Source organism: Thermobia domestica, chromosome 11, assembly GCF_964235325.1.
Source record: "Thermobia domestica chromosome 11, izTheDome1.hap1.1, whole genome shotgun sequence".
In the NCBI taxonomy this organism is placed as follows: Eukaryota; Metazoa; Arthropoda; class Insecta; order Zygentoma; family Lepismatidae; genus Thermobia; species Thermobia domestica.
This window is the reverse complement of record NC_137464.1, coordinates 103,449,174-103,465,491: the sequence shown is the minus strand read 5'-3', so window position 1 is coordinate 103,465,491 and position 16,318 is coordinate 103,449,174. Positions and strand designations below refer to the sequence as shown.

Here is a 16,318-nt window from a genome sequence, read left to right as displayed (position 1 = left end):
GTAAAATAATTAAATGAAATTTAGTATATTTATTCTTGTAGTTTCACAACATAAGATTATTATTTAGGGCTAAAATCCATCAAGAGTAATGGAATAAAATCAACTCCATGTTACAAACACACACATTTCGATAAGATAATAATTTACCAATGTAGCTTCGAAATATTAGACTTTGACATACTGTCAACAAAGTCACCTCCGTTGTTCCCGGTTGAAATCAGTCTAAAATAAATGGATAAAATGCACTAACATAAGTTCATAACTTTCTTTTAAAAAAGCTTTTCCCATAATCTGTCCAGAAGCTATTACGGAAAGAAACAAAAATTATTGAACTATTGTAAGACAGAAAATACACTCAGAAGATTTTAATTGCTTTGAGATGAGAACAGAAAGCTAATAATAGAGAAAAATGTAGAGTATTTAGGTATATAATAGTAAAATATAATAAAAGAAAGATATAAGAGCATATAAGAGTTAAATATAGGGAAACAAAAATGATAATGAAATATTAGAGCAAAAATAAATACGAGGAGATGTAATTAAATAAAATCAAGAGTATTTAATGGTAAAATGTAGGGAAATAAAAATGGGCAAATATGTAATATTTAATTAGAGTCAAATTATAATTTTAAAATATACCGATTATATTTACCTAAGAAAATTACTATTACAGTGTAGAGCCACCAGCAGCATGCAGAACAGCTTTCAACTACAAAATATTAATTGGAGTTTTACTTGGAGTATTAAGGGAGAGATTTGCGAAAGTAATAAGCAAATGTTCTAACACTATAATGAAATCTGAATAAAATAATTGCTTAAATATGTAGAGTTAATCAAAAACATCAATCCAATGTTCGTACCTTTAGGAATTCTCCTTTATTATACATAACCAGTGGTGTTATTCTAATTTTTAACAACCGGTTCTGGATATATATATATCCAGATAGATATAACACTCTTAGGATACAAACCATACAAGGTAGGTAAAAACAATTTTTTCACTGGATGTCACACGTGATAAGTAGAGACACAGCATCCTAATACAAGGCGGTGTGACGAAATTAAGTATCACTGTGAATGTTTTGGGAACAAATTATCTAGGATAGATTATTGTTAAAAAGTATTGGTAAGACCTTAATCCAGCAGAATGTATTGGAAAGATCAACAATTGTTGATAGTATGTATGCGTTTCAAATGTAAATAACCCTCACCGCTACACTCATGTGATTTCAGTTCTCGTTCTTGATATCTGAGCGTTTAAGATGAAGAAAAAAACGCTTACACCTTGTTTGGAGAGATCATATTTTTAATCCTGTAGCTGTAAGAAATTATAAAATCAAAGATAGTTAAACTAAAATTTACTTGTTCCTGGGTATAACAGAGTAAAATTTACTGTTATATCTGAGTATAACAAATAGTTCTGCGAACTCGAAATAATTTAGCCACCGGTTCTAATGAACTGGTGCGAACCGGCTGAGTAGCAAAACTGTGCATAACTATATGTGCTAAATTCTATAGTAAACACATGTTGTAAGAAACCGTCACTGCTTCAGACCTTTAATTCAGAATCTGGATTTTAAAAAAAAGAGAGGATGTCGAATGTCCTTAAGGATTTTCCCACTACTATTTCATTCTTGAGTATTTATTCTCCGGTACTACATATGTTTGCATGATCGTTACAAAATGGTAGTTACATACATTCCAGGCATTCTTATTAATCTCGAGAAATGTGCATACATGTTGATCCCTCCCCACAAACTACCCCCGAGCAGGAAAATCGGAAAAACGACTTCGTATCCGATTAGATCTGGAAAAGGTCTATTTTTTTTTCAAAAGTTTTTTTTAGGTGACTCTAGGTGAATACTTTCTTTTCGAGAACGTAATGACGTGACGACATACATTATATTATTATTATTATTATTATTATTATTATTATTATTATTATTATTATTATTATTATTATTATTATTATTATTATTATTATTATTATTATTATTATTATTATATAAGCTTTCACTGGTTTAAAACTTTTGGAGTTATCGGCTTGAAAATTAAAGGCCATCAACCATGCTACTTGAAATGTAATGAGTCTAATTTCTGCAATGGAATTAATCTATTTAAGTGTATATCTTTACCACCTATGAATTTATAAAATTCAAAGTATATGTCAGCAAAATACTCAAAATCTGTGGCATCTTTCTCCGATCGACTATACGATTAAATAATTTGAGGTTCGTACCAGATCTCTAACTCGGCTCGAAGAATATTGAAATGAAACTTTGAAAGAAAAGTACACAAATATAATGGGAGAATTTTGAGTTCCCGAAACAAACCTTTCACTTGAATTTTAAAACGAAAGTAGCACTTTTTTAAAATTCAAATTCGCCCTGTACTGAAGATTATAATGAAATTTTGGTTTTACCATTTTTATTCATGTTACAAAAAATGAGCGGACTTAAGAAAATGATTCCAAGTCATCCTATATGGAGCTCTGCGTACTCTATGTGTGTGAATCGAATGGAGCTATAGTCCTACTTGAGCTCCAAATTTCTAATGGTATGGAACTTATGAAATTTGATCATATTTTGCGATTACCCAAAGTACACAGCATAGTCTAGAATATAGGAACTATTTTCACAGCTTACTTCAATTCCTGTCATAACAATTCAAAACAAAATTCAGCAATGATTCATTATTTTAAGATCATGCAACGTACATTGAATGCCTCTAACGCGGGTTCTTGATGCACTCTAATAGGTTTCGAAATTGTAAATAGCTCGAATCTGCAAACGTATTACCATATGTTGGTAGATTTTCTCAAGTACTACCCCGCAATTTATATAGTGATAGGAGTGATTAATATATTTTTCCGAAGTAGGTTATAAATTACTTTCAAAACTGTTTATACAGCTTATTTAAGGAGATATCGAATGGATTTACATTTTTACACCGGAAACTCCTCTATGTTCAATACAGGCACGTAGCCAGGATTTCGATATAGAGGGGTTCGTGACAAAATACGTTGGTTATCACACCAGAGACTCGATCATTTTAACCTATTTTACTGGCGATATTTTACTGGTGTCTCAAAAGTCCCCTGACATTAGATAACTGTTATTATCAGAGTTGCAATAAACTGTAAGAGGGGGAAACCGTCTTCAAATATAATGTTTTCAGTCTAAAGTAAGGATTTTTTTTTTTTTTTTAAATCGGATGAACCGTTTGGGCTGTACACTCTTTATGCGCCCATGTTAAAGGAAAATGCAACGTTGGCATGTACTTGGACCCACAACATAAGTGAATAAAGTTGCTGTCGCTAGTGTAAGAGTATGGTGAATGGGGAGATGTATGAAATGGGAGCTGGCCATCGACACGTTAGCGTAAAAGACACTAGACTTCCGAGGTCATTCGAATTCGTTTTTTCTTGTATTCTTTCTTCTTCTTTTTCTTATATTCGTTTAATGTTGCCAAGAATAGCAACGAGATCTCCCAAATTTCTTTAACAAGTGTAACTGGAATCTTTGTTGCCAGGCTCATACTATTGATGAGTGTGGGTATTTGTTAAGTTCTACCTGAGAGTCTATCTGATCGAACCGGTTTATCGATCGTCTCTTGTAGTCCATAGGATTAGCATGGAGATAGATGGAATTCGGAATGTTCCGTTACAATAATATCCATTTTTAACTTAACCCTCCTCCATTTTCTCCACACAAAGTTTCTCATAAGAAAGAGTAACCAAACGCTTGATGTAGCATTTTATTTTTAACGCTGATTTTGCTTTTTTCATTTATTTTTGTTTCATCCTTCCTTATTTTTTTCATTTCTGATTTCGAAAGGGGGGTCCTGAACCCTGGACTCACCCCTTGGCTACCTGCCTGGTTCAATATAACATTTTTGTTTGTGATATGTGAGACCCATTTATCTATCTCGGACTTCTTCATAACTTAAATAGTATGATTAAAGACTATACTAATCTTATGTATTAACTTTCCATGTCAGTAACCAGCCCAAAAACGGAGCGGGGGCCGGTAGAAGTTAGGGGGCCGATCCAACCATATTATAGTTAATTTGCAAGTCTACCGTGAAAATTTTAGGGATGGTGGTAAAAATTTAGGGAGGCTGCCCTCCCCCCCCCCTTGGATACGGACCTGTAACTTTCTCAATTAAGAAATCCAAAATATATCACCTCAAAAAGAAGATTGATCATTTAGCCCTAGCCTGTCTCAAGCCATTCCAGGCTAGGGTCAATAACGAAAGATGTTTCTTATTAATTATCAAGAACAGCTATAATGATTTTGTTCAAAGTTCTCATATCTTTGTATGTCAATGATTGTGAGAATTTTCATAAAATCAAATATAAAACTTCTATTTTTATGTGTGTTAAAATATCCTGTTCTTCTGCAGGATTTCCATGATTATAACAATGTTAACCGTGTTTCAGTCCTTCCACAAGTTTTACGGTGGGTGACATTCACGTGCAAGTCGTCTTTAGATGAAAGGTGGTACCGGTAACTCAGTATTTGTGTGTACCTCGACACTCGTCGAACGTCAAGCACATGATCAGTCTTTCCAACCACGCAAGCACGGTGAAGTTACTACTCATGAGCATTTATCAGAATGCAATATCTAAAAGAATTTCCTATGGTCTGTTACAGTATTAACCATGTGAAAGGGAAATGATATTTCGAGTCATTTATCTACGAATTTTCTGTTTCTCCATTTTCGTTTATAAATATGGCGTCCTGAACTAATTAATTATATTTTAGCGAAACTCAAACTTGATTTGTTACTTAGCTGTGAAATCTAGGGAATAACAAACTCTACTTAGAGCTGGAGTTTCGGGATGTGTAACTCGCTGTCAATTACATGTAACTTTCAACTTAAAATACTTTCTCTGTCAAATGCTCACAATAAATTTACATTATTTCATTTGATATCACTACGCCCTTCCTAATGACTGCAAAGATTAAACTTGTAAAAATGGTGTATTTTCCGTGACATCTATAAAGCTGAGTCTACTATGACAATTTAGTTCGAGAAAGTTTCGTGATACCTAAACAACTCACGCTAGAGGGTACGAGTAACTTCCAATAATCTCCGCAAATTATTATTATTTCTTTTGAGTGAATGATAAACTAATTCAATTTCAGTAAACTTGAGATATTGCTATTTAAGTACACTTTACAACTAGCTCTAGAAGCATTTAAACATTACTTCATCCAAATACTGATCCAATATTGCTCACCTTACAATAGAAATAAATTTCCTCTTTCAAATTCAAAGCAATTGACTTGCTATTAGATATTTTATTTCTGTATTTTATTTTATTTTATTTTATTTTGAAATACATGTTATTTTATTTTGAAATACTCATCACACATTCAATTCGAGTGGATACTTGAGCTTACTCGTGGCTAAATGATAGCGTCCGCGCCTTTGACGTGGGAGACCTGGTTTCGATTTTCGGCAGGAGCTCATGTGGTTCAGATTCCACGTTAAACTTTAGGTTGACGTCTCATATAGCTTCACTGCTGAAAGAGAAGTTAAGCTGAAAATCAAATTGGGTGCATAGACATTTCTTGCAATTTTGTTTATTTTCTTTATTGTAAAGATTCTAGACCAGCGATTAATCGAGATTTCGGAATTACTCCCTTTGACATTCAATAGATTTGGCCAGGTCCTTAACCATTGCTTTATAGGAAGTAAGACTTTTTTATGTATACAATATATTTATTATTCAGTATATTTATTCGCTCTACAATTTGTTACAGTGTCAGATTTAGTGTTAACACCACAACTATTGTCAAAATCAGGTTCATTAATAACAAACACAGTTATAATATTATAATATAATTATGATTATTACACTAGTAATTTTTATAATGAAGATTAATAAAATTTAGTTTATCTTGCGGAATCCCGACTATCTTCAAGGACCCCCAAGGAGTATGCGAACCAAAGTTTAAGAATCAATAAAAACTGTATTAAAACAATGGATTTCTTCATGAAAATAAGTAGGATGCTTGTAGATCAGAGGCCAACGAGATCTAGAAGGTGGCCAACGAGACACCCGGGTATTATAGGTATACGTGAGTTTACTATAAATTTCAAAAATATATAAATAATAGCTTCAATCATGTTTGTCACTCAAAAATATCGGGGGGCTAGGGCATCCAGCCTCGGACTAGATCCGCGTTTCAAATCAACCTCCATCTTCTGAAATAAATACCAAATACTTAGAGTAAATTTAATTTTACTTTACCGCGAGAAAATCGATATGCGTATCGCATTAGACCTTAAGTTATTAGTAAATTGGCTACAATATTTGGAGTTTCAAATTCTTATTAAAAATAGGAAACAGTGAGTAACGTTAAATATTTCATATTTAGGACCCGCTGCTTCCTTTATTTCTGATAACTGAGTCCCTTTATTTGAAATTGATATTAGCTTTCAATGTTGGAGAGTCCGGTTTCGCATTTCCAGTAGCGTCAAACGCCCCGTCCTTACGTAGAACCTCTGTGCTATGTTAATGCTTACATAACTTATAGCTACACATACGTAAACTGAGCCGAGTAAAATGTTTAGCGCACGGGCTTTCGGCATAGAAGAGCCCGGGTTCTAATAGGGTGGGTCCTACGGCTTCCGTTCCATATCGCCTCTTCTGCTGAACGTGATCATGCTTTGTTGTTTATAATTGAGACAGGGACCGCATTAAATGTAAATAAGGTTGTAAATTCTTACGAGTATTTAAAATCCATGAATATTTATTCCATGCTAAATACAATATAATTTATTATTGAGCCACATGATCACAGTATATAAATTACTGACAGTTGTTACTGTTTACCCTTAGGAAAGTGTAGTATTTAACAAGTTTTACTGCTAACCTAGATGAAGGATACTACCATTAACAAGCCATAAGTATATTTAGTTTTACGCAATAATATTTGTGTAACCGCAAGTTAGTTGGGAGACAAACTAATAACAAAAGTTGTATGTAAATAATTGGAGCTTCACTATTTCACGAAAGTAAAACACGATTTCAACCAATAAAGTAAGCCACTGAAACATCGGGGGGAAGGGGGGGGAAACTTGAAATTATAATACCAAAATATCAATTCAATAAGCATACTGAAATTCTAAATATATAATAACCATTATGTACACGATGTTACATTACTTCAATTAATTACTCAGAGCAATTGTGATGTAGTTCTATAACAATATCTTAAATTACCTTCGATATGTTCCTTAACATTGTATTTGTATTCTGTATTCTTAAATGAATAAATCCTTCCTTAAGTGACAAAATTACTGGTTTTGGCTTCCAAGACAGATAGATACGTTGTTCCCGCAGAAAATAATCATTAATTTGGTTTGTATTTGTTCTAGATATTCGAGAGGAGTCGAGATTTTTCACGTACATGTTATTTCGGAGAAACGAGGCAGCATAGTCATTAGAATTGCTTCGTCTTGAATTCAGAAAGTGATTTGTCTCGTATCGTCTCACCTCGTACTTTGTCGTGATAGAGACATCTATCGTCTTATTAGCAACCTTACATTTCAGCTACTTGCATATACGTTTTACAGAATTGCAAAAGAGATAATTTACAATTTAATAATTCCGCTTGAAATTTTTATGTGTGGAACATGGAAGGGATTATTCAAACTTAACTCCTATCACGTAATAATCGTACCATCACTCCTGCTATATACTGTGATTAACTCCAACGTGTTCATGCAACACTTCAAGAAAAAAAGCCGAATGAAGATATGGCATCATCGTCCAGAGAGACAACGCTAGACCGAATGTACCTCACACAACTGTTACAATTCACCAGCTTTAATCGGAAGTTTTTGCTCATCCGGCATATTTCCCAGATATAGTTCGTACTGATTGCAATCTGTTATGCAACCCGAGTCACACTCTTCGAACGCTATGAACAGGTACAGAATTTCGTTGATGATTGTCAAGCATTGAAGCCATCTTTATTTTATTTTTATTTATTTATTTCTTAATTATTTTATTATTTATTCATTTATTTATTTGCTTTTTGTAAAAGTCTGAACTGTCTCAACGTTGGGAACAGATTGCGAACAATGCAGGGAATACATCAGTGATCTATTTGTGATTAGCTTAACCTTCAAAGAAGAACATATCCATTGGTTCCAGACTTCACAAACTGGTTAATCAACCTAATATGTCAACTTAATAGCCATTTGAATACTCAGGCTTGAAATAAAAATTTACATTCGCCAAATTATAGCCTTATAGATATTTAATTTTATTCGATTTGTGAATAAAAAAAAAAAACAAAAATTTTAAAAAGAAGTGATATTCATTATTTTACAACAAACCAAATCATGCTGCCCAAATTCCTTTCAAACTGCCCTTGCTTCCTCTTATTGCCAATATCATAAGTCTAAATTTGCCTTAACTGTATCTGAACCATTATAAATAAATAAACTAATTGATAAGATTTTTCCCTTATTCTACTTCAGATCAGCAGTTCGTACATGAGTAATTCCAAACGTTGCGTACTTGATTGAAATATAGCACCATTGTAAGTAAGCCATTTACGCACACAATGAATCAGTTTGAAATGTGTGGAAGAACAGGACGGTAACTTTCGAAAATACCATTGTAATTATGATCAGTTATCGTCCATAAGACATGTCACGTATTGTTATATGTACATACCATATTACGGCTATTCATTTCAATGGATATCCCATCTTTTCTAAGATAAAATTTTAAGTGTCTGTCTGATCTTTTCTCTCAATTTCTCTCTGATCTCTAGCTTTAGTTTATAGGTCTATCAGGAATGTACGCAGGGGATCGGTCCTGATCCCCCGAAAGTCCAGACTTTTCTACATTACTAGTTTAATTACTCTCATATTTCAGTAACGAGTAAATGTCTTATTTTGATTATACTGTACATTTTCATAGAGTGTGCCAGTCTCTTTAGTCTCTTTAGTGTGCCAGTCACTAAAGTACAACCAACCACCGATCATTCATGGACATTAGCTCGTGTGTAATTTTCTTACTAATGAAAATACTGGAAAGCTTGGTGACTCAAATTAAGAAGTTGATAAGTATTTGAAGATAATTCTGCTGTATAGTGTTATTTGTAATTAAGTTGCGAAATCAGAATGAACCTTTGTATGTGAGGACGAGGACAGGACTGTAAAAAAAAAAAGTATTAAAATGGTTTTGACCTCTAACGTTCAAACATACGAAGGTCTTGCATTTGAACATCCATAATTTTGTACTGTTTAACAATAGTCATACCGTTAATCATTACTTAGGTATTCAATTAACTTGGAATATTTGACTCAAAAGATCATAGAGAAATATGTTTATATATATATATATATATATATATATATATATATATATATATATACCTTGAAAATTGTTGATCCAATGTCAGTCATTATAATATAATAATAATAATAATAATAATAATAATAATAATAATAATAATAATAATAATAATATATTATTATTATTATTATTATTATTATTATTATTATTATTATTATTATTATTATTATTATATTGTATAGATAATATAACTATAGTTCTCCGTACATATTTGAACTAACGTGCTTGTATTAACCAGCACAAACGTACCACTAATAATTGATATCAGATTTATTATTATTTTCAGACGCTGCGATTTTGACTTGATAAACGTCTGAAGATATCATCTGTCTAACGATCCACATTATTTCTCAAGTAACAAACACACAACTGAGAAAAAGCAAGAACGAGTCTGTGCCCTTTGAAGTCCTTGTTTGTAAAGAACCACAAATTGATGCCAAAATTATCCGTAAGATGACAGTGATACTTCAAGTACAAGTATGACATCTCTTCGTAGAACAATATTGCTGCAGATTTCGAGAAAATGCAATATCATAGCGAGGTAATTTGTTTAAGAATAATTTTAAAATAGATATATTAAATTTAAAATACTTAGACAGTAATTTGGCTATTTAAATATTTGTGCTTACATATCGAAGTATCTTATCCACTATTTTTAATGAGGCTAAGGGGCTCATAAAAAAAATAATAAAAAAATAAAAAAATAAATAAATAATAATAATAAAAAAAAGATGCCCACAAATAAGAATGAAGTAAAATAACATAATGCTCCAAATCCTCAATGCCCCCCAATAAATAAAGAAAATTCCCCATACCTATAATCCTCGTCCCGAAGAAAGGGCGTAACCCTTTGATCGGCTTAACCTTAAAAAAAAATATCTCCAAAGAATAATTTCTTTTATCTTCCTAGTATGATTCAATTTCTGTGATAATAAAGGTGGAGAATATACGTTTCAGTATAAAATATAAATTTGTCGCATTACATGATCTTTGTGACAGATTTTGTTGTTCAACAAATCAATGAAATTTGAGATTTTTGTCCGGCTAGATTTGCAATTGGAATAATCGTGCACTGTGTTATTAGAAAATTATAATACCAGCATTTGTTAAACGAAGCTGTTCAGTAATATACTCATAGGATAGGGAAATTATTAAAATCACGAGCTTTCTACTATGTTTTGAAATTACAACTTCATTAAGTAAAAGTTGTTTATTATAAAAATAAACATTTATTTTTTCATATATTAATTTATATCGTGGATGTCGTAGAAGTCATAATAAGTTTCGTTATATACAAAAGACTTTTGTTTGCTTGACTCTCCTAATGCTTCTTGCCTTTGTGTAACGGTTTCGGTGAATGAACGGTAGAGCACAACCCTCGGGCTATGTGAGTTTGTGGTAGACAAGTGCATATCGGTGAGTTTTCGTGGAGTTTTCCCATTTATTCCTATATTTTCATGCCACCAATTCTTTCATAATTCTGCATCACCTGTAGCTAAATTGCATAATTTTGAGACGTTAAAGATTTGTTTTTGTTGATGCCTTCGTATATGCATTCAATATTATTTGTATCAATGATACTTCGAAAGTAATGTTGTTCAATATAGGTATTAATTTTTCCAATATTCTTCAATTTTTAAAACACAAGTAAAAATGTAATATTTTGCTTAAAACTTGTATAATTTCGTATGAACTTATTTATTATAACACTGTAGTTAACCTTCTGATAATATTTGGACTGGTTAAAATTACAGTGGTGCAAGTCACTTTTTCAAGAAGAAAGACAGAAATCAGATCTAGACAAGGCAATCAATTAACAGAAAACGTGAACTAAGTCATACTTTTATTTAATGAGCTACAGATGGCAATGGAGTTTGTAGTGGCAAAGGAAACAATTGGTTTGTTCCCGACCGCGTTAATTTCTGGAAAACGATATTGTTACTGATATTAATGTAATTTCCATTCTGTCTTGAAATCTTTGTTGAAGCAACATTACAAACTATTCAACAATTATTTGAAATGGATTTTTTCTAACAAAGACAGTATTTTCAAAACCAGATTAAAGAAACTGCGGATATATATATATATATATATATATATATATATATATATATATATATATATATATATATATATATATCGAAAATAATATGATTTGGTGTAACAATATACATAGTTCTCTTTCAGTTGTGTTTACTTACTGACGTAAGAATTTTCTATTAGAATTATGTTTGAGAACAACATGATGAAACCAACGAGTTTCAATGTTAATTTACAAAGTACAATTTCATATTAGGTTACTGGCTTGACTTATCTCAAAAACATTTTACTTTTGTCCTTAACTTTCAGCTGTGAATGACACCACATTTATATATTATCAGGGAAATGTACATGGTTTCGTTTCTTTCTCTCTCCAGACCGTAATCTGGTTCTTCTTCAGCTTCTGCAGGCAAATAGGTAAGTTTAAAGTTCCATATATGATTATGTATATGCTTAACGTATTGCTTAATACCATTTAAAGCCCAACTAAAAATTTAAAAACGCTCCTCTAATTTAAACAAAAGAAACATTATCATCACATTTGATTCACAAACTAAGTTTTAATCTAGAAATTATAACTTTATTTATAAATATGATTTTTACTTCTTTTTCGAACAATAAAGTTAGGAAAAAGAAATTAAGTTACACGACCAAGTTAACTTTAAAATGTACATTTGTTGTCATTTCATAAACCATTAAAATGTGTTGAGAACTTCAAATGTGACATAAGAAAATCTAACAACAGATTAACAAATTATTTCTTTTAAAGGCAAACAAAATAATTACTAGAACAATTTGATAAATAATAGAAACAATTTTGTTTCCTAAGTTCAGATGTTAGTAGAAAAAGAATAAAAATGTTATTCATTACATTATAAATAAATTATGGTTGACCAAAAGAAAAAAAGGCACATGCAACTAAATTAATAAGAAAAGATTTAATATTTCGGAAAAATTATTACAAGCAAATGATTTGCGAGACATAAGATCAATAGAATTACTATAAAGAATAAAACCTTGCTCAGCGGGAAGCGCTTGCATCTACCGCGACTGAGGTTACGAGGGCTACCTCAGTGATATAGTCTTTATCTCTTGTGCGAAAGTCCGTGGTTCAATCCTAAGCCAAGTTTGAGGTGGATAACATCATGCCCAGGGATTTTCAAGAGGCCTCCTGTTCCCTCCCTATGATAATAATATCATTTTTTATTTCCACTGAATCCCATATCATTTTTACACAATAGTATTTATGTAAGGAGATTACTTTATCCGTAAGGAGTCTACTTATCGGACTCCCCAGATTCGATTCCCGATAGTAGAGTGGGAATTATTTTCTAGTTTCTACTTTTGTTCAAATGTAGCTTATGCGTCCATAGTGTTGTAAAGAGTCGGAAGAAACCGGCATTTGGAGGGGGGGACTTTTTTATTACTTTTTACCAAGGTGGAAAAAAACGAAAAATTTTGAGGAAAAAGCTAAAAATGTTAATTTGTAATATTCTTGAGAAGTTTCGTTTGTTTGTTTCGTGTTGTTATATAGTTGTTAAAAAACTAAATTTGAAAAACAGAATATTGTGCAATATAGTGGTATTGGCCTGACCTGGGCTAACTTTTGAGCCTCTGGGGCCCTGGCTAAGGAGTCATAGTCCTTGCCCCAGAGCTAATGATCTAGGGGCACATAGGACAACCCTTTACAGACTTTGACAATGTGTACATTAGCCCATCCCCTCAAACATAGGGAGAGGTGCATAGGACGAATTCTAAAATTTTGGAAACTGCTCATTCTAAACATTTGGTACGCAATATAGAACCATGGTATGTACCTCTGTATGGTTATCCCCCTCGATCCCTTTTAAGGGTATAAAAACATGTAAATGTGGGAGGTTTTTAGACCTATTGTATTCCCTTGATGAGGTTTCATCATGTTATGTGGTTTAATGTAGAGGTTCATTCTCTTTCGTAGGACATGGTTACATTGACGCAGTAATAGATATCTGGAAAGGCACGTGATACATTCCTAATTTCGCAATGGTCAAAAAACAAAAATTGATAAACGTTCTCTAGGATAAAATATACAGGGTGTTAATGAACTATACCCACAAACTGTAAGAGGAAATTCCTCACATCAAAATAAGACAAAAACTTCATGTGGACCTATCGCGAAAAGTGCATAATTTCAAGGGCTGTCCAAAATCGCGAAGAAGCCAAATTTCAAGAGGCCCTATTTTGAATTCAAGAAATTGTGGATGGTGGTCCTCATCAGCGTAAAGTAATTCACGCATACGCAATCCAAAAATGCATATTTCATTAATGTTTAATGGGCGTACAGAGTATTGCGTTCAGGGTGAAATTCTCATACATGGCATCAACCGAATTTTGAGATATGCTATGATTGGTCCCAAGTAGGCAAATGATAAGCCTTGATAGCAGTGAACACGGAATCCTTTGGCGCGATGTTGAAAGTGTTAGCAGCACGGTCCCTTGTATTACTCGGGAAAATGCATGCTGCGATGTTTTCTTTCACGCTTACAAGTGAAGAAACCGTGAAGTGTACCGTGACGAAATACATATTATCACACGTTATTCCGAACACACACACACACACACACAAATAAAACATGGAGCTGCCGGTCCCTAACACTTCCGCCTTTTCTCCGAAGCATTGGATGTTCATTGTTATCAAGGCTTACCTCCTACCCATTTTGGACCCTTCTTGAATTCAGAGTATACCTGAAAACTCTATTGAGAGCATATCTGAGAATTGCACTCATTAGAGAATACCCTCTACATCTATTGACAATTGATGAAATATGCACTTTCGGATTGTTTATACGTGGCTTCCTTTGCGCTGATAAGAACCACCATCTACAGTTTCTTGAATTCGAAATAGGGCCTATTGAAATTTTGCTTTTTCGCGATTTTGGACAGCTCTATCTCTGAAACTATACACTTTTCGCCATATATCCATATGAACTTTTTGTCTTATTTTGATGTGAAGAATCACCTCTTACAGTTTGTCAGTATAGTTCATTAACACCCTGTATAACTTCATAAGCATGGATAGTTCTACTTGTCACCTTCAATAGATAAAAAATTGCCAAAATATTGGTATTGCCATGTGCTCACCACATGGTTGGTCATTGATTCAATTTATCTTCTTTGTTGAGTCTTTGTTCCATGATATGATTATATTGTTGACACATAGGTCAATCCTCTTATATAAGTCACGGGTACCTTCATTCTCCTTCTTAAACTTAGGAGAGTATATTGTTCGCTTTAAATTTGGTAATTATGAAAACATAAAAAAAAATGCTAAATGTTCTCTAGAACGCAAATACATATCTCTATAAATTTGGTTGGTTCACCTTGTAACCTTCAGTGATAAAAAACATGGTAAAATAATACATAAACCACATTTTGCATGTTGGTGGGAACTTGGAGTTTTGATGGGAAATTTGAGTCAGCAAGGGCTGGCGCCTCAGTGGCTCCGTCTAGTGGAGTTGCTTGCACTTTTGTCTTGGGTTCGAGTAGTCACGGACTCGATTCCTGGTGGGGACACACGGTCGGAAATGTTATTAAAGCAATTTAAGGCGAGCCGTCTTGCTTGAAGTTCTTCTGGGTTTCCTTCATTCACACCAGACATGTGCTGGAATGGTACCTAACATAAAGGACACAGGCCGCTTCTATCCTTCCTCACTTTCCCGGGTAATATGATCGTCGAAGGACAATATCCCTCATACGTGACGCGCTTAAATGGCCATAGATGTTGAATGGCCATAAGAAGAGATTCAAATGAAAGATTAGAAGTGTTAAAATTAAAATTCAGAAAGATCAAAAATACAGAATACGGTATTTGCCATGTAGTTGTGTGATAAATGATAAAAATATTTTGATTTAGGTGAACATTCTCTATATTCCATATAATCTTCATATCTAGTTCAAATTATAAAATAATTAGCAGAGTATCTGTTCTTCGCAAGGGGTAAATAAGGTTTATGTAATATATTTGAGAAATATAAGGTATTCAGAGCACAAGGGAATCAAATCACATCACCAAATTGTGGGACAAAACGTTTATTTTGAGCGTTTACTTAAGTACGTGGATGAGTTTACATTGCCTTTTACATTGTAAGAGTTACAATATCTGGGCACAAATCTTTACGCTCTGAAAGGAGTTTCAGATTAAAATTGTAAAGATAAACTAAGTCCAAAATGACAAAAGGAAAGCACTTGATTCCCTTGTGCACTAAACGTGCTATATATGCAACTTTTTTGTAGTTTCAAAATTTACATTGATGCAAGTTTGATTTGGCTGGAATAGCGTTCATTGGTGTAAGTCCGATTTGACTGGAATAACTCTCTCCCTGTTTTCTCTCTTTGGGGTTATGTTTCATCTTATCTTCAGCCTAGGGTACATGGGGAATATTTATACAAAATTTCAAGATTCTACATCTAATAGACTCGGAGATCTGAAGAACAGCAACCACATTTCTAAGATCACTGTTTGCTCTTTTAGAGACGAATCTCACAATCTTCCGTTTTATCTGCAATCTGTGGTGGAAAGAGTTTATTTTTACATTTCGAGGTTTTACTACTACTTGCTTTGAAATCTAGTATTGGGTGTGCCAGTAGATTTACTAATAGGTCTGAAAGTTGAATCAAGATCTCACCTTCTGCATCCAATTCCATTACTATTAGCGAAAAGCATTGCATCCATCATAAGATAATTTGAACAAGAAAATACTAGATTTTAGAGATCATCTGAAGTTAATTATATTGGGACACAAATAAAATATATTATTTCCAAATTTTCCTTTTCATTTTCGGGAAATTTTACATTAGCTACTCAGCACTTTCGTCAAATAGATACGTGAAGGTAACTTAGAAATGGGTAAA

The 16,318-nt window shown here is 32.9% G+C and overlaps 1 protein-coding gene and 1 long non-coding RNA gene across 28 annotated transcripts in view; one reads left to right on the top strand and one right to left on the bottom strand.

Annotated features, from left to right (window-relative positions):
- The window catches only part of LOC145664324 (uncharacterized), a 1,583,153-nt gene that overhangs the window by 342,522 nt on the left and 1,224,313 nt on the right, over positions 1–16,318 (top strand). For 21 of the 25 annotated variants that reach the window (XM_081730946.1, XM_081730945.1, XM_081730944.1 and 18 more), the window contains exons 11-12: positions 9,675–9,929; positions 11,738–11,845. The gene's annotated coding sequence lies outside the window, so the exon portion shown is untranslated. Of the gene's footprint in view, positions 1–9,656; positions 9,930–11,737; positions 11,846–16,318 lie in introns of all 25 variants that reach the window. The other 4 variants (XM_081730902.1, XM_081730898.1, XM_081730943.1 and 1 more) reach the window with 2 other exon arrangements.
- LOC145664335 (uncharacterized) overlaps positions 1–16,318 on the bottom strand; it is a 580,590-nt gene that overhangs the window by 558,915 nt on the left and 5,357 nt on the right. The window lies entirely within an intron of this gene.